This window comes from Delphinus delphis, chromosome 1, assembly GCF_949987515.2.
Source record: "Delphinus delphis chromosome 1, mDelDel1.2, whole genome shotgun sequence".
In the NCBI taxonomy this organism is placed as follows: Eukaryota; Metazoa; Chordata; class Mammalia; order Artiodactyla; family Delphinidae; genus Delphinus; species Delphinus delphis.
Genome location: NC_082683.1, coordinates 94,212,288 through 94,236,884, shown reverse-complemented (window position 1 = coordinate 94,236,884; position 24,597 = coordinate 94,212,288). Strand labels below are relative to the sequence as shown.

The 24,597-nt window shown below is 39.0% G+C and overlaps 1 protein-coding gene across 1 annotated transcript in view; it reads left to right on the top strand.

Annotated features, from left to right (window-relative positions):
• Window positions 1–24,597, top strand: part of VAV3 (vav guanine nucleotide exchange factor 3) — a 395,580-nt gene that overhangs the window by 208,193 nt on the left and 162,790 nt on the right. The window lies entirely within an intron of this gene.

Below are 24,597 nucleotides of genomic sequence, written 5' to 3'. Positions count from 1 at the left end.
AGTGGAAACTCAACAAAGAGGTGGGAAATAAATCAGACATGTTCGAAAAGGAATGCATACAGAGACGTGATTACACAAGGACATGTCATTATAGGAGTTTCTTTTCAGTTTTGAGGTTCATGGATTAAAAAGTGTATAATGACCCTTGTTATGGAAACATATAGGTCACCCTGAAATTGAAACTGTTAGCAAAAGGTGAAATTAAGAAAGAACACTTCTGTGATTGCTTCATATGTATTCTAGCATTATTTACCTTTTGCAGACAAATTCTGTCAGAGTTTTTGTTTGCTTTCTCCTTTGCTTCGTTTTTGGAAATGCTCATGTTAATATAAAATGGAAATAGGATTAGAATATTTTATTGTAGTTCTGAGGGGAGAAAAATAGAGATTTTCCTTAGATTATTTTCTCTAGCACTTTGAGACATACGATTGTGCAGCTAAAATAGTTTTAAGCTTATAGACAATTCTGGGTTCAGCAATAACCCCTGCCATGGACTGGCTGCATAGTCTTAGCCAATTTGTTTAACCTCTCAGAGCCTCAGTTTCCTCCTCTAAAACAGGGATAATGATATTTTGAATTCCAGATATATGTGTCATGCAGAATGGTGGCCAGATAGTACAACAGCAATGATACGGTATAGAATTGTAAGAGGTGTCTGTTGTTATCACTATTATTAATATTGTTTTGTATTTAGGATCCTAATATACCTATAGGGACTTATAAATTCAGAGGACATCTTCCAGTATACTATTGTAGTTTTTAAAATTTATTGTTATTGATTATAATAATTAAAAGACCTTAGTAGTTGTATGCATCCATAAAATGGCTATTCTACAGGGACCTTTTTGGTTTGGGTCACAAGTGAGGAAGTCGGTGACCTCCGCCCACCCAGTCTCTGATGAATTGTGGGCTACAGCATAAACCTAGTGTGCTGTTGTAGTGAGGTTTCAAGTGATAGGCAATATTTGGACTTGAGCAGTTGGGATTGGCGTGACAGGATGCTGGGGTTGCTGATAATATGCAAAGGCAGAGCTGATCTCACACCTTTGCTCTTGTGGGAAGGATGCCGGGCTGGTATTTTCTTACGGGTTCTGTTCATATGATCCTTACATGAGTGAAGGAATTTCTGCAGAGGAGGGAAGTTAAATTTGTTGTCCAGAGTGGGTGGGCTCCTTGGACTGTATTGATAGGCGCATCACTTAATATTCTGTTCACTTGCCATAAATCAAACAGCTAAACTCTGGATGCAAGAGACTCAACAAAATGTATGCTTATCTCTCTTTTTCATGGAAGAGAATCTGGGGTAGGTAGACAAGGGATGGGTTGGGCTCTCTGGGGTATTGCCAGGAACCCAGGCTCAGATCTTCCTGCTCTGCCATTGTCAGCATGGCTTCTGTCCTCAAGGTTGGTCACATGTTGTCCGAGATAGCTGCTGGAGCTCCAGCTATATAATCTACATTCTAGGCAGCAGAAGGTGATCCTCATTTTTAAGGATTCTTTGCAGAAATGCTACAACTTCTGTTACATAATACTGACCAGAACTTAGTCATGTGGCCACATCTGACAAGGGAGCCAAGAAATGCCATCTTCATTCTGGGCAGGAATATGCTTGGCTACGAATCAAGGTTCTCCTATTATGGAAGAAAGGAGAAATGGGTAGCTGTATGCAGCTATCAGTCGCTGCCTTATAGGTATATACATAAGGGAAGAGTATGGGTAGCTTTAAATTGTTCCATCACAGGAAAGATGGCTGTACCACACACAGGGAAACTGGGTGGGGTTCTTCATCTTTGAGCCTTATCCAAGCACCTCAACAATGTAACTAAACATCCATTAAACTCTGTTTGTATTTTAGAGTTCCACTGACTTGCCCATGCAGATGGTGAGAGGGTGGAAGTACCCTTTTTTGAGAATTGCTCAAAGTCAAAGTTGAGGGCTTCTTGAAGCAGGGATTATGCCATGTATGGCATGTAAATTAAAATTAGGCAAAATAAAAGTCGGATTTTATTCGAGCATCAGAATATCCCATTATTTTATTTCCTCCTTTCTCTTTTGAAGCTTGTTATGCAGGAAAGTCCTGCTTCCAGCTTTGTGAGACAGGTCTTGCTTGTCTTGTGCTCAGGAAAGTAGAATAATCTAAGTCCTGAAGCTTAAGACTTTGCCTATGGCTCAAATTTTGCTATTTTATCCACTATTTAAAGTTCAAGTCCTCTTAGTCTATAAGCCATAGAGAAAAAGAAGACTGAGAAATCCTGCAGCATTCATGACAATACATGATAAACAGTAAGCCTTGTGTCTCGCCACAGACCAGCTTCTTCCGGTCTCTTTGGCATTAACAGGGGCCCTGTAGGTCCCCCTAGAGCATTCTGGAGTGTCGCTTTAAGGACCTTTGAAAAGGAAAGGGTGGCATGGGTGGGAGGGGGGCAGGAAATCAAGGGAGGTGATATTTTAAGACTGACGAAATGCTTGCCAGTTCTATTTACAGAAGATGGCAATTCTGCTGTTTATAGGATGGTTGGATCATTTTTATTTTAAAAAACTTGCAAATCACCTTTAAGGAGTTTAGAATACTGCTCTTAATTTAGACTATTATAATGGACCATAGAAAAGCATGAATACCAATAAACAGTAAGTATCCGGTAAACTCAGATCTCCCCAGAGGTGACCTAAATCTCAGCCTCTGTCCTTCCCAAGCACACCCCCATCCCCACTCAGTAGCCCTATTCTCTGACCTTCGTTGGCCATAGCCACTTCCAGCATTATCTGCATTGGATCACATAAACTTGGCAAACCTCCGGAAGAAAGGCTTCACAGAGAGAAAAGCAGCAGTGACCCACTTGGATAGGGGAGGAAGAAGGATGTCTTCTTTTCTTTTTTCCCTGTGAGAAGAAGTGGTAGCAGGACTGATTGCTCTGAGGTTGTTTGAACAGTCTTTGAGCCAAATAATGTTCAAGAGCTATAGTTCTGGGGATCCCACTCTAAATAATATATTTATATCTTTAAAAGCCTAATTGATACACATCATTTATTCTTATTTATTTTCAAAAGGGCTTTTTGTCCCTGTTTCCCACAATTCCATTTAGTTATCTGTGAAATAGGATGGCAAATGTTATTTTAGTAGCATAGGCTAGTTTTCATAATGATGTTGGAAAGTGTGGATGTGAACGTTGCCCATAGCAATGTTCAAAATATTGTTAGGAAGCTATGGATGTGTTTCCCCCAAATCCCTTAAATCAAGTGTTTTTAATGTTTTCTCCTGTCAGATTTAAATTGATAAACACGTCATACCCATTTTATAGCTCAGGAAACTAGCAATGGCAGGAGTATTTCAGCACATTTGTACAAGTTCAGTGCTATAACATTTACAATAGAGTTCAGGATCTTAGTTCCCAGCAATTTTTTTAACCAGGAAGGTGCTAAATAAGCACCTGGACTCAAATCCTGTTATCTGAAACTGAAATCAGGTTTCTTTTTTTCTTTTTTTCACTGTGACTAGGACCTGGAGGATCAGACAGTGTCCTTAAGTTTTCTAGAAATAAGTCAGAGTTGGGTAAAATAAAGAGATTGAGTAATAGAATAATAAGATTTTTAAAAGGAAAAGTTAGAGAAAGAAAAAGTAGAACAGGGGCAGAAAAGCATTGCGTATGGTAGCAAGTGGCAGGTTTTGAACCAGCCTCTGTAGTATTTATTGAAGGGAACTGAAAGGCCCTTTTGCCTGGAATTTCTTCTGACTGACTTCACCCAATTCTTGAAATTCTAACATTTTATATTTACTCCCTTGAATAAAGAAAGCCCCCTTGAAGATGCATATACCATTATTACCACACCAAGATTTCTTCACTGTGTGCCACACGCCAGGAACAGTGCCACATGGCTTACCTAAGGAAAAATAGCATAGAGACCATTAACGTCTGCTAAAATACGAGCCCAGCATATACTGTTAGCTGCTAAGACTAGTGGGAGTGGGGAGAAGACAAGGAAAAGGGAGTATGGAAATTCTGGAGCTGGGGAGGGGCTCTGGGACCAGGCTGCCTTGTCATCTGGAGGGGCAGCCCCTGAGCTTCGTTCCCTAGGATGAACCCCTGAAAAGAAGCGCTCTCCAAGTGGGGTGAGGCAGGGGCGGGAATGCAGCCATGAAACTTCACAAATCACGTTTTATCTGAGCCACAGTGTAGCTTTCTAATTTATTCCCCATTTACTTCCAGAAGGAATTTGAGGTCACTCACCATAGAAAGCACACATGCCACAGAATTAAAAAGAAAAATTTAAATAATCAGAGGTCAAACAGAACAATGTTTCAAAGCATTCTCCGTAGACTCAGGCTCCACTAGATAAGAACATTTTCTTGGAATTAGCCTCCTGGAGTTTGAATATGAAAGCAAAGAGTATGTTTTTCACATTTAAAATATAAAATTATATTTTATCCAATATAATTTGTTTTAATCTAAAGGTATTTCTCAGAGATTCTGAATACCAGAAGGGTAATTATCAGAGGAAATTGCATTTATTCTCCCAATATTTACTAAGCATTTGCTTTGTTGCCAGACACTGTTGGAAGCCCTGGCTATATAGCACTGAGGGAGCTATTGCAATTGAATTTAATTACTGTAGCTTCTAAATATAATAGCGTTCAGTTAATATATAGTGGATTTTATTTCAAGACTGAACTCTTGATATTTCTATGAAAATAGTCTCTTCCTCCCAATCCCATCTATTCAAGTGTAATTAGATGGAGGGCCAAGATTTGCCTTTTCCCTCCACATGGAATCAGTTTCTCACTAATCTCTGCAGATTAAATCTGACCACTTGCTTGTAATCTTCACCCTCACGTCCCTGGTTTAAGCCTTCCACATCTTGATTAGCTTCTGCATTCCCTGCCCCCTCCATTCTTCCAGAAGCATCCAGGGTGATCTGCTGTGTCCTGCCCTACTTAAGACCCTTTGTTGGCTATTTACTGCACTCCGTATAATATCAAAATTCTTACCAGGACCTCAGAAGGCCCTGCATGGTTTTATCCCACCCATCTCTTCAGCCACATCACACACTTGTTTGCCGTAGTTAGATTGAGTGCATTTCAGTTTTTGGAGAATATGCACAGGCCTCAGGCATTCAACCGTGAGCTTTCCTTACCAGATGGTCTTTCCTCTTGCTCCTTGGGTAGCTGGTTCTTTATCCTACTGATCTTGACTTTAAATATCACTTTGTGAGAGAGATCTCTCCTGACCACAATGCTAAATGAGTAACCTCACTTCCCTAGTATTCTCTCACAATTGTAATTATATGGCCAGACAAAAATTATCCAAGTTTAGTGTTTATAGCCTTCTAGAGACCCGACAATCCCCTCCTTGTTAAAGATAATCTATTACTTGCCTACTCTATTTTACCTGTCTTTTCTCCTCCAAAAGAGTAAGGATTCTTTATTGCTTATTAGGAGAGAAGCTAAATTGAACTATTGAATACATAGATAATGTTGGGAGAAGGGAAAAAGAAAGCTTCATGGGTCTGGGAATGCAAAGAAAGTTTTGGGTTTTGGTATGAGTGAGGCTCTGGAATAGCTATGGGGTCTGAGGGGTTTGGAAAGGGGAAAAGGGACTTTTGAAATGCATTTCTGTAGACTCTGAATTATATTCCTTTTGATGTCCTTTGAAATGCTAAATAAAGAATAAAATTGCCTTTTGGTTATTTGGTTGCCCTGTGTATACCTTTAATGCCCCAAGGCCAAGCTTCCTGGGCCCTTGGATTGAGGGCATTACCATTAGATCTAGCTGTCTATTTCTTGGCTATTCTCCCAGTGCACTAAAAACACCAGGAGGACAGGGATCTTGTCAATGCTATTCCCATGCATGATCAATCCTAGCACAGTGCCTGGCACATAGTAGATAATCATATTTTTATTATAAATCTGAAATTCTACTCTAAGTTTTCTGACAGTAAGGTCAATTTAAAAAAAAAAGATGAATTAAGAAATTCTTACTGTCTCACAAAATAATACAACAGTCCTTGAGGGAAAGAAACTTTCACTAGTATGATAAGAAGGCATTATAACGTGGATCCTTAAGTAAGAGATACAGAAAAACATGTTCTCCACGAGCAACATTAGATTTTTTTGAAGTTCTAGAAGTTGATGTCATATATTATTATTTTTCTTAAATTATTCCTCAAAAATGAGGTTGTTGCAATTTTTTAAAGGCATCTTTGTAGACACCTACCTGATGCTTCCAGGTTATGTTTCTTTTTGTCCATCTATGTATGTTTCTTTTGGGCAGTCTTACTCGATGCTTAGATGAACTTAGAAAACCAAGCAGGATGGCTAATTTTCACATCACCTAGATCCTTTCAAGTAATATTGATCTAATCTATACTTCTGCTAAAAACTACAGAACAATATGCAAATCGTGGACCTCTTGCCTCTAGAAGATGTAGGGGATATAGAACTTAGACTGGTTCTAAGGTCTGAGATGCTCAAAGCCACCTACTTCCTCATATTTCTCTCTGTCCACACTCCCGATTCCTGACCTGCTCAATTTTTTTCCACCTGTCAGACTCAGAAGAGCGGCTCTGCTTCTTCTCTGTTTTGCCCCTGAAGTCCAATCACTGTCTACATGTTGTGATACTGATGGGCGTCACAAGGGAGACTCATTTCACGTGCCTGTTCCCTCTCCCATTTCCCTGGTCTCCTTAACACCCTCAGTGGCACCTGGAGTGTGACCCTCCCCACCGTATGTTTCTCCCTGCAGTGGACCAGGACCTGACCTCACTGTTTCTCCTCTGGGGGGTGGCTAGTCAGGCCAGAGAGAGGGTGCCTCCCCTAGCCATCCCGGGATTTGGAGGGATAAAGCTGTGTTGTGTTACCCATCAATTCAGGGTTAAAAAATCTGGTGAGTGTCTCCAGAGAAGTGGTCCTTGTTGTTGTTTGATGAGAGACCCATGTTTATGATATCAAAGGTTTGGCAACAGATTTGACATTCTATTGTGCAAATTTAAAAGACTGACTTTATGAGACTTTCCTGGTGGTCCAGTGGCTAAGACTCTATGCTCCCAATACAGGGGGCCCAGGTTCAATCCCTGGTCAGGGAACTAGATCCCACATGCATGCCTCAACTAAGGGTTCACATGCTGCAACTAAAGATCCTGTACATGGCAATGAAGACCTGTGTGCCGCAGCTAAGACCTGGCACAGCTAAATAAATAAATAAGTACATAAATAAATAAAAAAATAGACTGACTTTATTTATATTTTTGCCTAGATGGAGATTCCCCCAATATCTACATGAAGCTAAATCAGAGAATTCTATAGCAAGCCCAAACTACTGCTGCTCTGGCTACTACTGCCACTACTACTAGGATAATGGTACTACTGCTTCTCTCTCCTCTTCCTTTCCCTTCCTCTCCCTCCTCTTGTTTGCTTTCTTCGTTAGGAGATCCATTGGGATCTTCTCAAATATATAAATAAGTACCTGTTGAGACTGTGAATTTCATCTCTTAGAACAGCGTCCAGAAAGTAAACATTTTCAGCTTTGTGGACCCTATGGTTTCTGTCACAACTACTCAGGTCTATCATAGTAAGAATACCTCCATAGATAATACATAAATGAGTGAGTGTGGTATATTCCAGTAAGATAGGCTGTGGGCTGTAGTTAGCGACCCTTGTCTTACAGCAGAGAGATGATGATTCAGGCCTAGGGAATGTAGTGAGTATGTGTTGCCACAGAAGGATCTCAGCTCTACTGGTGCCGTGCTGTGGCTTTTTGTAGAAGTGTGATTTTCTCACTAGCACTAATTCCTGTTTAGGTCATCATGATGATTTAGCCTCAAAATGTTCTCTACTCCACCAAAACCAGAACAAAAATACCTGGATGAATTATATGTATTTGGCATTATTTTGTACTGACCAATTGAATATCAAAAATGCCATCCAGGTATCTGGTTTCATTAAGTTTTATTATGGGGTTTATTGGAAAGCACTATGAGACCCCAAGAATCCAGGCCAGTAGCAACAACATGGTAGACTTGTCTCTACTCAACAGTCGACCACATCAGCAAGGATAGTTTTCTAGTCAGTGATGGCTCTTTGTGCTCTTGAAGCATTTTCTTCCTACCAGTAATGACACTTGTGCCTGTTGTTTATTCTGAAATTCCCTCTTTGGAGAGCACACTGAGGAACATTAGAAGGGGTGAAGGAAGGCTATGGTGGTGTCAAGAGTTGGTCCAAGAGTGAGCCTTCCTGGATGAGCTGTGTGTGTGTGGGGTGACATTTGACTACAGTGACACCTGCTTTGGCATTTTTTCAGTGTCCAAAGCCCATCAGTGTCTACTTGGAAACTGGTAACCTTACAGGCACAATTACCAAAGTATCAATCCATAAAGCATCTCTGAGTTTGTCTGCCCACATGCTTTTTTGTTTTTTGGGAGAAATTATTCACTCTAAAAACAACCTTTTATTCATTCTCCTTTAAAGGATTTCACTACCAGTTTTTAATATGAAGAATTTGTTTGTGGATATGAAATCCATGCTGACACGATCCATCGCCCCCCAGGCTGCACTGAGCCTCATGCTACTGACCTATTCACGTTAATCTCCCAAGTTGAAGCCAGCACAGCTCTCCCCGGATCTCATGTATTGTCTATAACCTTTCAAAATTGGCAGTTAAGTCAGTATAGGAAACTAAACCACAGTTTCCTGGCAGCAATAAAAGGAAGTAGGACACGGGACAGTGCTCAGAAAAATCACAGCTGTCATAAAATGGAGTTTTTCAGTAGCCTGTTTGATCCAGAAACATGCAAAAGCATTTCACGCATGACAAAGCATTAGTAAATATTAAATACTATTCTTGTTCTGTTATTGCCTAGTGGAGATCAACCTCTCTCCTTTCTTTCAGCTTATATTTAATACCTATTTGACATTTTTCTGGCATTCCTGAGCATGCTTATAAGGAAGGAGAAGCCATAGGCAGAAGGAAGAATGAAGGATAGATATCAAAACTTCCATCAGCAAACAAGCGTTACTCTGGTTAAAAATAAATGCAGATAAAATTCAGCTGAATTAGTGTTGGTGTCCCTGAGCTTTTATAACAGAGCCTTTGATTCATTGTGTGTGTGTGTGTGTGTGTGTGTGTGTGTTTCTTCTTCGTATATGAGAACAGTAACAGTGCAAGCAGGAGAGTTTAACTGGGCAGTTGTGGTCACTGCTCTCTCCAGCTTGTCTGGGTTATTTAGAAGTTAACACAAAGAATAGTTTGTTTTGGAACCGTTTGTTGTAGTGAGTCAACTATATATATGGTTTCCTCTAAGAAAATGACATAATCAGTGAATTCTAAAATAGTAAGCAAGCTTTAATTTATAAGTCTAAACCTAATATTACAGTTAATGTCACATGTACTACTTTTAAGATATTTCTTGATAAGAAATTGTTCGGTCACAGGCATTGTTACTTTGGGCTACACAATACAAAATAAGCTGCAGTTGAATGTTGGCCATCCTTACAATGGGAACAATGAGAGAAACTTCAGTTTTCTTCTTCATGGGATAGTAAGCAGTAGCAGTCTGGTTGAAGAGATAAGAACGTCATACTTGAAACAATTACTGAATGAGACTGAATATTATATATCTGTATTCATTTATTTTTTTGTGTATTGAGCGTCCCATACATGCCCAGGAACTATTCTAGGCACTAAGAATATAATGATGAATAAGACAAGTTCTTTTCTCTCACTGAGTTTACATTCTAACAAGGCTTATATTTTCAAGTCAGCATTATAATGTCAATGCAAAACAGTGATAAATTGCAAGGTACATGAAATAGTTTATACCACTCATTATTTTGATGTAAGGAGAATGGAATTGGACATTTGAACATAGGAAAATCCAATGCATGCGATGCTCTCGGGCAAATTTGTAAAGAGTTATTGGCCCTCTGAGGATCTAAGGAAGGCATTTGCATTGAAGCCTTTTCCTTTTAATTTAGGAAAAGTAAGCTGTTGTAGGTTAAGTATGTGCACTTTTTGCTTAAAATAATTAGGAAAAATATCATTTACCACTGATACGTAATTCAGAAAAATTAATTTGTTCAAGGTGGTTTTTCTCCCGTTTATTCTGAATGCCAGTTTGTGATAATCAAGATCTTAAAAAAACTGTAATGTTTTATGAACTCATAAACACTCTGAAGAGGTGTTTAATGTTCCTTTATTCCAACACCTGAGCCTTTCCTACAACTTCTTTCTAATTGTAGCCTGTGCTTGAGTGCCTCTTGTGATGAGGAACTTACTACCTCTGGAATTATTTGCTCCATCTTTGTTTAGCTTTGACTGTAGAGAATTCTTCCTTATAATGAATTGAAACATGTCTATGCAAGTATAACTTCCTAACATCCCTCCTTGGGCCCAAATAGGACATCTTAACTCTTTCCCCTATATGGTAACCCTTCAGATATTTGAGAATAGCTCTTCTCCAAGTCCATGTTTTAAACATACTTTCCCTTTGAATAAATGAAGAGAAACTTTGGGAGAATTCTTTCGTTAACTAGTTGAGTAGAATACTAATCCGATCAGATAAAGGTATGGGTAAATTGAATGTTTAATGTCAGTCTAATATTATAGGCAAGGTATGATGCTCGCTGCTATCATTCCCACAAAAAGGTAAATGAGACAATTTTAATTTTCAAGGTGTTCAGAAATCAGTTTGGGGACTTCTGACTGAATTGTGCATGACAATTTTTTTTTTTTGATTCTGAGTATTATAAGGAAGATTTCAGGTTTTAATTCCTTCATGTTAGAGCATTTAGAGTCTGGTATCATATAGGGATAATTCTTTACTCTTATATGGTACTTTATAGTTTCCAAAGTGTTTTTGGATAATACCTTATTTGATTCTTAAGGAGTTTTGTGAGATAGCCAGGGAGATATTATCTTTAACATAGAGTCAGAAAAGAGAGAAGAGATTAAGTATTTTGTGTGTGTGTTTCACTTAGTAAGTGAAAAAGAGACTGGTCTTGAATCTCAGTCCAGAGCTTTTCCCCTGCACCACGCTGTCTCATTTATAGCAAGAATACCTACTATTGTTCTCCAGAGATGAAAGTTTCCATCAGTTTGTTTTATAAGCAAGAGGTATTCATGTGTAGTGTATTCATACACTCGATGAAAAATATAATTTAGAACTTAATTACTTTCTACTTATTTTTTAGTGATGCGGTAAGAGTTGGTTATCTTGATGGAATCAAATAATAAACAGCATTGACTATTATTAACAGTAAGGATGATTTGGGCTTCAAAGAATTTCCTTAGAGTAAAATAAATTGTCTTAATTTACAAGTTAATTAATAGCAAGATTTCTGGTCACCTTATCATAGGATTGAGCCTAGTATGATTTATGCAAAGACTTGATTTTATTTGATTTGATGGCATTTGCATTATGTGATTTTAGTCTCAAAGTTTAAATTCCCTTTTTACAGGTAAAAGAATTGGGGAGGAGAAGGCTCAGGGTCTGAGACTAAGCCCTGGCCAGTTCTCAAGGTGGATTAAGTTGAGTTCTAAATCAATATGTGTGTGTGTTTTCGTCCAGTACTTAGGTAGCAGTGGCTGTGTGTTACGTAAGTCACTGGAGGTATGAACGCAGTGTGAAAACACTGTCATTTTTCTCCTTCAGGATAAACTGGACTACCATTGAATAGCTTCTTCTTCCTGGGGAGAGCCAGATTTGAAGTTATCTGGACCATGTGTTTGACCTGTTGCTTATTAGAATAGCGGGCTTTCTTCTAAACATCTTTCTCCGAGGAAACACTGAGATTTGGGAGCTCAGATTATCCGCCTCAGAAGTGATTAGAATATTCCAGTGGTCAATGGGTTTAGTTTAATTGTTTAGTCCAATCCACATCTTTATATTTGTAACATCACTGTCTACACAAAGCAGCCAGCCCTTTGAAAAAAAAAAACGGATGGTAATTTCAAAAGTCACAAATGCCCTAAATTAATGGGCTCCATAAATTTAAAAATTCATAAAAAATAATGCTGTCTTATTTAACAAAGTTTGTTAGAGTAAACAAACAAAAAAACCTTCTGTATTTATTATTCTTTCAGTCCTTCCTTGCATCGATCCCATAAGAGAATTAACATTTTCTGACATTAACATTCTATTCCAAGCACAATGCTATATGGTTTTGATATTTGTCTCGTAAATCTTCCCAAAACTCATGAGGGGGGCAGTTATCTCTGTTTGTACAAATAAGAAAACTAAGGAACAGAGATATAAATAACCTGCCTGAGCCACACAGCTCATGATGGAGTTGAGATCCCAGCCATGCTCCTTTCAGCCTACCAGGTCCATGTCCTAGGATGTGCCTTCCCCATTCTTTACTCCAAAGAGTTTCTTGCCCAATGGCTAGTAAGGAATAAACCTGATGTTTTATTAAACCCAGTTTTTCTGTCTTCCAACCTTAAACTGCAGAATTCCTGTATTTTTCCTTGTTTCTTTTCTCCCTGGATAGCAAGAGCAGCCAGAAATAAAATTCTCTCATCTATTATCGTACACCAAATTTGCTTTATGTAGTCTTTGACTAATGACTCGTTGGTCAGAATCTACTCAGGGATCTGTTCTCTGATAGCACATTAATAATATATATGCATTAAGGCTCCTTCTCAGAGAATATTTGAGCTTTGACATATCGAACACCGGCATCTTAAATTAAAGCTGTCGCTGTCCATGCATTTTAAAACTAGATGGCTTGGAACTAGTGTTTCATACATAACAAAATAGACCTGATGTCATACGCAGTTTACTAAGGCGAGACTATTCCTCGCCTGTTTAATTGTGGTCGGGGTTTGAATTGCATTTTCTAATTATCATGACCTAAACATCTTTCAGACTGAGAAAAAACTAAACTGTTTTACAGGGCTTTGATTTACTAGAAGAAACACTGTAGAGCAACCTAATGGATTTTCCACATACCACGGAGACCAGGAATGATGAATTAGAAACTGTTCTAACTCCTTCAAGATAGGAAGTATCAAGATTAAAATGATGCTTGGTGACAATGATGACTCTGTACTTTGAGCCCTAGGCTTGCATTAGTGTCTCTTGTTTTGCAAACACTTTTTTATCTAGTTATATAGCTCAGCATTCTTTTGGCTTGTGGCATTAGACTTGTGCAGGTTGATAAGTAGTTCTGTGCTAAGCCTTTTCCTCAGTACAGCTGATTTAGGGACGTTTTGTGTTTTTCTCCTATGCACATTTCTACATATACATATTTATGTATGTACATAATACATAGACGTGAGACTCTCCTTGTGAAGGTTTTTCTTCAGGGCAGTGTAATAAAGAGCCATACATTTGGAACCACAGAAGTCAGGAGCAATACCCATTACCCTGTAACCTCAGCAATTTTATAGATAGAGCAATTAACAGATTATGTTTTTTTTTTTTTTTTTTTTTTCTTTAAATGTCTATGTACTGGATGGCTTCAGAATTTGTATCCATTTGGACCCGGGGTAACGTTGTCTACAGAGGTACTTGCCCCAAACCACAGGAGTAGCAAACAGAGGAACTAGACTAGATCCCAAGTCCTTTAATTCCTGGCGATTCTTCTTCTTCCAAGGCAAACCTTCTATCAGCGGGTTCCTTTTTCATAAAATGGGCGAGTGTACCTCTTTCCCCAATATCCTTACCATGAAAAGCTGCGAATCCCCTATCTAGGGACCTGTGGACTTGGGGTAGAGAGGAAAACTCAACCATCCTCCAGTGGATATCAGCAATGGGACCCATTATCGCACTGTTTATTTGGCATTAATACATTGCTCACCACTGACACTGCAGATTTCTTTTCATCAGGGCACTTCTGACTCCTGAACACTTGACACCAGTATGAAACATTATAATTGCAGGACAGAGTGAGCCCAAAGTGAATTGGAAATTTAATTAAACTTCTTGCTTGTTTAATTGTTTAATGTGTTGCACAGTCCAACTTGCAATTCCATATTCAATTATAATGAAACTCCCCTTAGACTGAGTTTATTTGGGGTTTTAAAAATGATTCTAAAAGGGTATTGATGCTTTAAGAGATACCTTGGTTTTATAAAATTTCAACATAAGAGATTGAGTGTTTTAGTATTAGGTTTGTATTGACTCTTGATATTGACACAAGTCTAAACGTGCAAAGCCCACAAAGGCTAGATCCCATGGGCTTATGTTTAATTTAAAATATGGCTAGCTGGCCATTTTGAATATACTAGGTAGATTGACAATCTGAATATCTGACTGATTGGGGGAAATAGTCAAATATTAATTTTAATTGTTTATTAGTAGACTATTTGCAATTGGTTTTTAAATTCATTTGGAAAGTGAGAATTCACATTTATGTAAAGTTGCCAATAAACCTGATTTCATAAAGGTGTTTAGAGGTTAAATGCCTAATGATTAATTTAGTAGTATGCTTTAGTAGTATTTTTAATAATTTGGAGGAAAGGTAAGGCATCTGAGGATAATGTTAATGATGAATAGTAATGAGGGTTTAAAGATTCTGAGAATTAATTTGGAGATCATATTCATCATCCTAAAAACAGAATAGGAACCAAAAGGAGAGGACATTTTGGTGGAATTCAGAGTGCTGGACAAAGAGAAAATAGATAAGGCAGGATCCAAGTCCAACCACTGACTTTGCCAAGGGACCCAGGCAAGACTCTTTCCTTCTCTGGGACTTAATTCATTCACTAGTTAAAAGGGAGACAGGAATATTTGTGATCTATTTTTTGCCTTCACCACTAGAAAATTCGCTCTTATGTATGACTCTGTACAGTCTCTTTGTTGAATTTGTTGAAGGCTTGTGAAAGGCAAAAGAAGGTGTGGGAAGTGTGGAAGCTAATTGTGATACAAAAATAATAGTGGAATCTCATCCTCTTTTATTTCTGCACAACAGTTATGACATTTTCCTCTTGTGCTTGTTCTCTTCTGCTTCTCCAAATTACATTAAACCATTATTACTCTGTGTGTGTGTATGTGTATATGTGTGTGTTTCCAAGAACGTGCATGAATGCGCATACTGGACAATGATAATGTGGTCCCTCTGAGAAGATTGGTGCTTTCATGCCCTAACGATGATAATGTACTTTAAATTCTGCGTACTTATCCTGTAAACCATCAGGAAAATTCACTAAGTGGGCTTTGTTCCATCTGTGGAATTATAATGATGATAATGTAATACTCAAAAGTAGTGTAATTAGTTTAATTATAAATGAAGGCATTGCCTACACTCAAAACCTCAATAAAGAAATCAGGTTGATAGTCTGTGCTGATTCAGTAGAACACATCAACTTGCAAAGCCAAAGAAATTAACTGTGAACCCTTGATCAAAAAGCACAGATAGTGTATGATCCAGGAAACTTGATTACTCTTCGTTTTTATTGAGGAAGCCTTTTTGATATTAAAAGCACAAGAAGCCAGAGAATTAGTACATAGAGAATTGATTGATTACTTTATTCAATGACTTCTTCAAAGGCAGTTCTGAGACATAACTGGGGAAACTGAAGTGAGCCAACTGGCCGTTAGCGGTCAGTACTGCTCCGTGGGAAGGATGTGTGTTGTGTGCCTTTGCAATCAGAGCTCAGAGAGACTTTCTGGAGAGTTGTGGCTCGTCGTGTGAGGATCAGATCTGAGTCGAGTTTAATAAAATCTGCTTTGGAGTGATTTGTTTATCTTCTGTGAGCAGCTTCTTTTTCTTTTTTTTAAATGGATTTATTTATCTATTTAAATGTGTACTACTCTACTGCTTTTTCTCATCTGAACCAAAAGCACTTTGCAAATATCAGAGCTCAGATTTTAAAAAGATCATTGATTTTTTTCAACTGTCCTGAAGGTAGGCTGTCACACATCATCATTTATTTCTGAGAGAGGGATATTGATAGCATAATATTAAAATCTTTCATTAAAGATTTTTTTTTTTCGTCCAGCAATAACCTAAATTCAAAGGAGTTTTGTGTTTGCCTTCGTCTATCAGAATTGCTATTTAAAAGTACATCCTTCCCAGGACAATATAGTTATCTTGTTACTATAAGGAAAAGGAATAACGTGTCAATAAAAATTGTCGTTGACTGAAAACATTCCTGTGGGATAACCAAATAGTTGAAACAGGCTCTGATTAGCTATTGAAATCTGCCCAGTATGACCAGCATTTGGTCTGAAGCCAGTAAACCCTGAGGATCCTGTCAGCTTACTCCATTCTGCCTCCCCTGCTTTTCTTCACTTTATGTCCTTTACTTCTATTTACTTTTCACCATCTATAAGAAAAGCTCAGTTTAGGTATCAGACACCTTTGATTCAGAAAACCATTTGCGAGGTTAAGACCCTGCCCAGTGATGACACCAGTCATGTGGAATCAAGAGGAGGGGAAACATGGAGAAGTCTTTATCATGTCTTTTCTTTTTGCGGTACGCGGGCCTCTCACTGTTGTGGCCTCTCCCGTTGCGGAGCACAGGCTCCGGACACGCAGGCTCAGCGGCCATGGCTCACGGGCCCAGCCGCTCCGTGGCATGTGGGATCTTCCCGGACCGGGGCACGAACCCGTGTCCCCTGCATCGGCAGGCGGACTCTCAACCACTGCGCCACCAGGGAAGCCCTATCATGTCTTTTAAGCTACCGTTAGCCTCTTAACTGGTCTCCTGGCTGCCAGCATAGCCACCTACAAGTTCCCAATGGGCTTTGCAAGGGTGACCTTTCTAAATTGCCCATTTCCAATATGGCATTCCTCTCTCTTGTTGGACTTATCTTTCATTTTGACTCCTATTTTCACTCCTGATGTCACTGTCTTAGCTTAGATCTTCGGACTCTTCTACCTAGCCTGTTGCAGTGGTCTCCAAAGCTGTCTTCCCACCTGTCTTCCCACCTCCCCACAACATGGCTGCCAGTTTTCTTTCTAACATGCAAACATAATCTGGTTATCTGTGTACAGTCCTTTAGTGGTCCCTCAGTGCCCACAGAAAAAGATCAGATTCCCAGAGAAGGCACAGATGGCATCTACAGTCTGGCTCGTGCCCAGGTCCAGCCTCGTTTTTGACCATATCCAGTGCTGCAAGCAGACTGAATTCCTGGGAGCTGCCGGAACATGCTTGGCTCCTTTATTCCTCTAGGCCTTTGATCACAGTGTTCTTTACTGGCCTGGGACCTAGTCCCTCCTGAGGTCTGCCAGGGAACACCTTTTCATCTTTCAAGACTCAGATCTCAGGCAGTTGCTCTCTTTTCATGCTCTCATGCCTTCTTCCACCCGCACCTGTACTATAGGATCAACCAATCTCTTCTTTATTTGCCACCATATCTTATACCTTTGGGGAATACTTTATTAGATGTACTTCTTTTTTATGTCTTTATCTTCATCCTAGTTTGAAAGGACCTTTAGGCCAGGGGCCATGCACTTTCTTTCCCCAGCACAGTGCTTGATATATATTAGGCATTTAATAAATAGTTGTTGAATAAAAGAATGACTAGAGCGTCTGAGTAACAATAAAGTGTAAGTTTCACACGATTTGAGATAAAGCACAGATCATATGGGCTACAGTGATCTGGGAAAGTCTTAAAGAAAAGGTGAGGACCAAACTACAGAGATAGACAGGATTTGGAGTGGGGGGAAGAAAGAAGGATATTCATGACCAGGAATTATAATTTAGAGCTGGGGCTGAAGTGAGATAAATGACTCCTTTGAGCTTATGATAGGATACTACTGCTGGAGATGTAATTTTCTGATTTAAGATATTTCAGTTGCTCTTCCTAACCTACATAGTAATTTCTAAATCCCTTAGGGTTGGGTAGTCTTTAAGAGTCAAATCAGAACTCAGCCCATTAATAGCTTCATGAGCTTGGCCATGAACTTTTCTGAGCCTCAGTTAGGAAATCACAAAATGGAGACATCATATCTACCTCACAGTGTTTGTTGTAACATTTAAATAAAATAACAGTATTTACCACTTCTTCTGGATTTATCATGTGTCAGGCACAGTGCAGAGACACCCCCCCCCTTTTTTTATTGGAGTATAATTGATTTACAGTGTTGTGTTAATTTCTGTTGTATAGCAAAGTGATTCAGTTATACATATATACCCTCTTTTTTTAATATTCTCTTCCACTGTGGTTTATCATAGGATATTGAATATAGTTCTCTGTGCTAAACAACAAGTAGGACCTTGTTGTTTATCGATTCTATATGTAATAGCTTACATCTGCTAACCCCAACCTCCCACTCCATCCCTTCCCCAACCTCGCTTACCCTTGGCAACCACAAGTCTGTTCTCTATCTCCATGAGTCTGTTTCTGTTTCATAGATAGGTTCATTTGTGTCATATTTTAAATTCTACATAAAAGTGATAAGGTATTTGTCTTTCTTTCTGACTTACTTCACTTAGTATGATAATCTCTAGTTTCATCCATGTTGCTGCAAATGGCATTATTTCATTCTTTTTTATGGCTGAGTAGTATTCCATTATATATATATATACCACATCTTCTTTATCCATTCATCTGTCAGTGGATATTTAGGTTGTTTCCATGTCCTGGCTATTGTAAATAGTGCTTCTATGAACATAGGGGTCCATGTATCTTTTTGAATTAGAGTTTTGTCTGGATATATGTCTAGGGGTAGGATTGATGGATCATATGGTAGCTCTATTTTTAATTTTCTGAGGAACCTCCATACTGTTCTCCATAGTGGCTGTACCAACTTACATTCCCACCAGCACTGTAGGAGGGTTCCCTTTTCTCCACATCCTCTCTAACATTTGTTCTTTGTAGAGTTTTTAATGATGGCCATTCTGACTGGTGTGAGGTGGTACCTCACTGTAGTTTTGATTTGCATTTCTCTAATAATTAGTGATGTTGAGCATCTTTTCATGTGCCTATTGGCCGTTTATGTTTCTTCTTTGGAGAAATGTCTATTTAGGTTTTCTGCCCATTGTTGGATTGGGTTGTTTGTTTTTTTGTTGTTGTTGAGTTGTATGAGCTGTTTGTATATTTTGGAGATTAAACCCTTGTCAGTTGCATCGTTTGCAAATATTTTCTCCCATTCTGTAGGTTGTCTTTTCATTTTGTTTATGGTTTCCTTTGCTGTGGAGAATCTTGTAAGTTTGATTAGGTCCCATTTATTTATTTTTGTTTCTATTGCCTTGGGAGATTGACCTAAGAAAACATTGGTATGATTTATGTCAGAGAATGTTTTGTCTATGATCTCTTCTAGAAGTTTTATGGTGTCATGTCTTACGTTTAAGTCTTTAAGCCATTTTGTGGTGAGAGGGTGTGTTCTCACTTCATTGATTTACATGTGGCCGTCCAACTTTCCCAGCACCACTTGCTGAAGAGACTGTCTTTTTCCCATTGTATATTCTTGCCTCCTTTGTGAAAGATTAATTGACCATAGGTATGTGGCTTTGTTTCTGGGCTGTCTATTCAGTGTAGGGCCCTTTATGTGTGTTAACTCTTTTACCCTTTACATCAGCTCTGTGTTGATTAGATATATTTTTGTTCTTACTTTACAACATTGGAAACATGGTGGTGCCACAAACAGAAAGAGGGAAAAATGAGAGACACACTCCCAAATTCTTTTTGGGGTAAGAAAGGAATAAGCCCCTCTGTATAGGGTGGCTGACAGCAGTGTTGAATTGTACCAGTGCACCCTCAGGTTCAAGGTAGGGTTGGGTCTGCTAAATTGTGGGCTGACCCACTAAGCTGCTTGGTGCCCTGTGGCTAGCATAGCTTCAGCTTGCAAGCTGGAACCTTCACCCTGAAACCCCTTGTGATACTGAAAGCCTCCTTCTGGGAATTGGCCTGGGGTTTGGGGAGGGGTGGTAAGAATGCAAACACCTGTGGTTGGAGCGCTGAGCTCAGTGGGTTTGGTGTGACCCCAAGCCTAAGCTGAGGGCCATGCCCTGCTGGGGACTCTCTCATGGGCTGGCACTGCTCTTCTGATTGTGATCCCAGGGATGGGCCAGATGAAAGTCCCAGAAACCAAGACCCCTAAAATTTCTCTCTTGTGTTGAACTCGAAGTCATGTAAAAAAGAGGTTGGAAGCATTAATTTTGGAAATCACCGGACAACATTTGAATCATGACGCTTAGATTTTCTAGTTAGGTGAGCCTCAAAAAATTATTTAAGCTCTCTGAGCCTCAGTTTTATAATCTACAAATGGAGTTAATAATACTTACTTCACAGCGTTGTTGTGACGTTAAATGAGAAAATATATTGAAAGCAGCTACCGTGATGCTGCATCCAGATCCTGAGCATTTAGAGGTTGCTGATGCTGATAGTTTGGGTTTTTCCTTCCAGATGAACACAGGCCAGAGTTCTGGCCAGAGGATGGCATACAGTGGCCAGGAGCTGATCGGTCATTTCCTACAGGCTTTCATGTGTGAGGCCAAAAGGCAGTCTCTGGGAGTATAAAGAAATCAAAACCAAGCTAACTCTCTCATTGAGCTGGCAATCTGTGGAGGGCCCAGGCCCAAAGGGAGAATCTAGGTGTAAACCAACACAAGCAAGAGGGGTCCAGACGGAGGATGGTGGCACACAATGGAGAACTGACTTGAGGGCTGAGCTGGGGGCTTCAGCGTTTTTATAGGGTGCTCACCTCTGCCCGTCTGTGTGGGGATAGAACCCTGAAGGGCAGTGGCACAAGTCTGGGGCTGAGCGGAGCTTGTGGCGGTAATTTGGGCCTGTGATGCTTGTGGCTGGGAGCCGAGGCGAGGCCCAGTGGGGGAACTCTTGAGGGAAGAAACTGTGTCCTGATGCTGCTGTGCACCCTCGATCCTCACCCAGTGTTGGGGCTTGGAGAGCTCTGCTGGCTCAGGCAGGTCCTCTTTTACCCACAAAGCAACCCTGTAAGTTCAAGGGTTTAACTGTATTTTTATTATGTATTGTCCAGAGCATTATAGCCCCAAATGTTTTTTGAAATTGAGTCCATTTGCTGGAGTGTCTTGATACTTTTTGGAGGGTGGTTGTGTTGTTCTTTTTTTCGAGGTAGACTGGCACATGCATCTATTTCCAGCCAGTGAGACTGTTCTGATTTTTGTTTGGGCTGTAGCCACTTGAGTTTTAATGTTCTGTGTGCTTTGGGCCTCATTCGGGAATTTAAATTATTTTATAGTGGATAGGGACTGTAGGATAAAGAATCACAAATCACAGGACAATTTGAAGTTCATTGACAAGGATAGTGAGAAAAGTTGCTTTGCAGAATATTTTACTCTGAGTTTCTCTACTGTCATTCGTTTTGAAGGAAAAAGGAAAAAACAAAACAAAACAAAACAAAACATTCATCAGAAAGGCCGGAATAGAGGATCAGTCTAATACTTCACAGTGGAGAATGATTCTGGGTTCAGGCTTCTCTGCACAGCTTTCATTATGTTTCTCTCCTTGAAGGTCAGGAGTGTTTGCTACCCTCTGAAGGCTCTGTTTTCCTTACCTATCCAGCCTTTTCCCCACTTATGTCTAACCCTGGCTTAGTTCTAGACATTGGAATGCCTTGCCTTCTCAATGCAATTTCTCCATTCTTTCCAGCTCAAATGCTAAAACCTTCCCAGAGGTCCTAGACCTTGGTCAAGGTCATTGGCCATGTGGTTCTCATCTGTTAGCCTTTAGCAGCGCCTGACCAGCTCTGGGAAATTCTTTAAAAGGCATACAGTAGCAGCCTGTACCTTGGGATTAGTCATTTGACTCTAATTATTCTGCTGAAGGGGCACATTGCCCCCTCACCCCTCCATCCAGGTCTGTTTGACTTCTGTTACCTTCTTGGTTGTTTTTTTTTTTTTTTAATGCCCTGATTCAATTTTTTGTGCCTGAACTTAGTCTGGAAGCATGAACCCATAAATGGTTCTCTTGTCCACTTTAGAACTCTGGGCATCAAGCTATTCACCTGAACAAGTCTCTGCTTTGCCCAGCTTACATCTTTGAACACCAGTTACTCCTCCCCTACTTTGATAAAAGTTGTAGTTACATCAGCTCTGGCATGGGGACTCTCAGTAGCTACCCATCCTCTCACACTCTATCTCCTCTGGTCTCTAGTTCTTGTGTTTAGTTCTGTAATTGTTCAAGTTCTTACCTTCTTTACAAGTGGTCGATGTGTGAGTCATGTCTCCACAACTTTATGGCAAGCTTAGAGATGACAAGTATCTTTGTAACCTGTAAGTCCCATGAGGCCTAGAATATTACCAAACCACTTTAAAAATCTTTATTAGTTGTCTGTTATGTCACAGCAATGTTAATGATAAATATGCTTTTTTTAAAAAAATAAGTATATTTAACCCTTCAACCTTCCTTTTGCTGAAGAGTGATTTTTGGTTTTGATAAATGGTAGTAGCCTCAGTTCATGACAAATTTGTACTGAAATCCTGCTCAACTTATCCTGAACTTCTACACGTGGAGTTTAGTGTAAAACAGAGGCTTTATATGCAAAAGTGGGAGTATTGATAACAACTGTTTTTTTCATATATAATCATTATAGAATTTGAAGGTGAAGTTCTTGTGAAGCTTGTCAGATTACCTTTCAGATTTCCTTCTGTTGTTTCCAAATACTACTTCACAGCAGTATCATCTCTATCCCCATATGCTTCTAGAACACATTAATTCAACAGCAAACTTCATACTATCGGACGTAATTTAAAATGTGCTACAAGAACTTAAATTTACTGTGTCCACTCAGCATTCCTAATCCGTGTTATCTTGAATGTTTGAGTTATGCTACAGATTTACTGGACCAGAGAATGAGAAAATCCAAATTCTCTAGAACCTATCCCTTACATGGAATAGCTAACACAGTGGGAGATGCATGGCTTTTCTCTCTCTCTCTCTCTCTCTCTCTCCTTCTCTCTCTTTCTCCCTCTCTCTCTCTCCCCACCCCTGCCTGCCAAGAGCATAAACAATCTATTTTAATGGAAGAACTGAAGTAAAGCAAGATAATCCAAATTAACTGGAGGTCCGTGATGGTTGGGGAGAGATAAATTCACTATTGTGTTCCCAGTGTTAGAAAGTGACTGGCATATCATAGGCACTTAGTTAATTTGACTGTATGAACAAATAAAAAAATGTTTTAATATACTTATTAACTCTTTAATACAATAAGAGCTTTATTCCCATTGATTCAGGATATGGTGATGGGTAGGTCATCATTTATTTTGTTCCACCTTTATGAGGCCTCAGGGTTTTCCACTATATCCTTGTCACTTATGACAATACTAACAATAATAGTAGATATAGCATCTAGCATTTGTATAACGCTTTTCACATTTAATAAATAAAATTTAATAAGCTGTACATATATGTGCTTTCACTTTATCCTCAGAAGAAATCTGAATGATGAATAGAAAAGGATCCAAAAATGGTGACCCTTCTTCCTTCTCCCAGTCCTGGACCATAGCCTTCCTTCTATAGCAGGGATGACAGATAGAGTTCTTTGATTGGTGAGAAGACTAGAAATAGAAAGATATCAATATGTTATGTGCCAGAAGCCACACATCAAGTTTATAACAAAGACCCAAATTATATGTAGTCTGACATTTTTTCCACTTTAAATTTATTATGGATTTAACTTACTTTACATTTCATTCAACAGTTTCTTTGAGATGTCACAGAAATTCAGTGATGGATGTATATTTAAAATTGACTATAAAGTCAACATTGAATGAGATAAAGAAGTGCTATATATAGAAGATAAGAAAATACTATTTTTCAGAGCCAAGCATTATCTTATTTTTATTGGTATTTTGAAAGTATTTATTAATTTCCCTAGATAAAAAATGGTACGTGATTTGGAATACAAAGAATAAGATTTGGATGTGATTTATAAATCTCTTTTTTGTTTTCATTCCTTTTATGAATCCTTAGAAATAGGTGAAGATGTCCCTTCTGAACCCTGTTTTTTTAACTTGGTTTTTGAAGGACCTGTTTCTTTTTCATTTTTGTGCCCTTTCAAATAGCCAGCAGTGTCATTAGTATGCTACTGTATTATGAGAACAAATTATGAAAAAACAGGTAAGGATTTAGGATACTTTACTGAAAGATTTTTTTTTATGAATAAAGCCTTTTGTATTTATCCATTACCTGTTTGGTAGCTTTAATTTCACAATGTAGGATATTCTAAAAATAAATATTTGGATTTTATTCTGGATTTTTCATGTTAACAAAGGAAGGGGGAAAGAAAACACTGTTTAATGAGACTGTTAAAGTTGGATCTTACAGGAAAACCTAAATTTGAGGTAAAAAATGATTGATCTTATTTTGATTTTTGGCTAAGACTTTACTTGGTTGAAGTACGCTTATTCAGAACTGGGGACCTCAGAAGTGCTTGTAACTTGACAAAAAACAACCTGGATGCACTATTGGGACACTCTTGAACGTTTACTTGGTGATTCTAATGGTGTACGAGACACTACTGAGTGAGATCCTTTGCCCAGGTAGCTCAGGGATCTGTCCTGCATATGGGGGACTGTGTGGGGAATGGTGTCTCTGTTTCAAAGAACTTCAGGTCTTTTTTAAGCTCTGGGATTTCTGTATTTATCTGACCTGTCTTCAGTCCTCATAGAGAATTGATTTATATAAGCTAATGTCAATTAAGATAACAGCCTTTTATCTGTTTCAGAAATTTCTTCT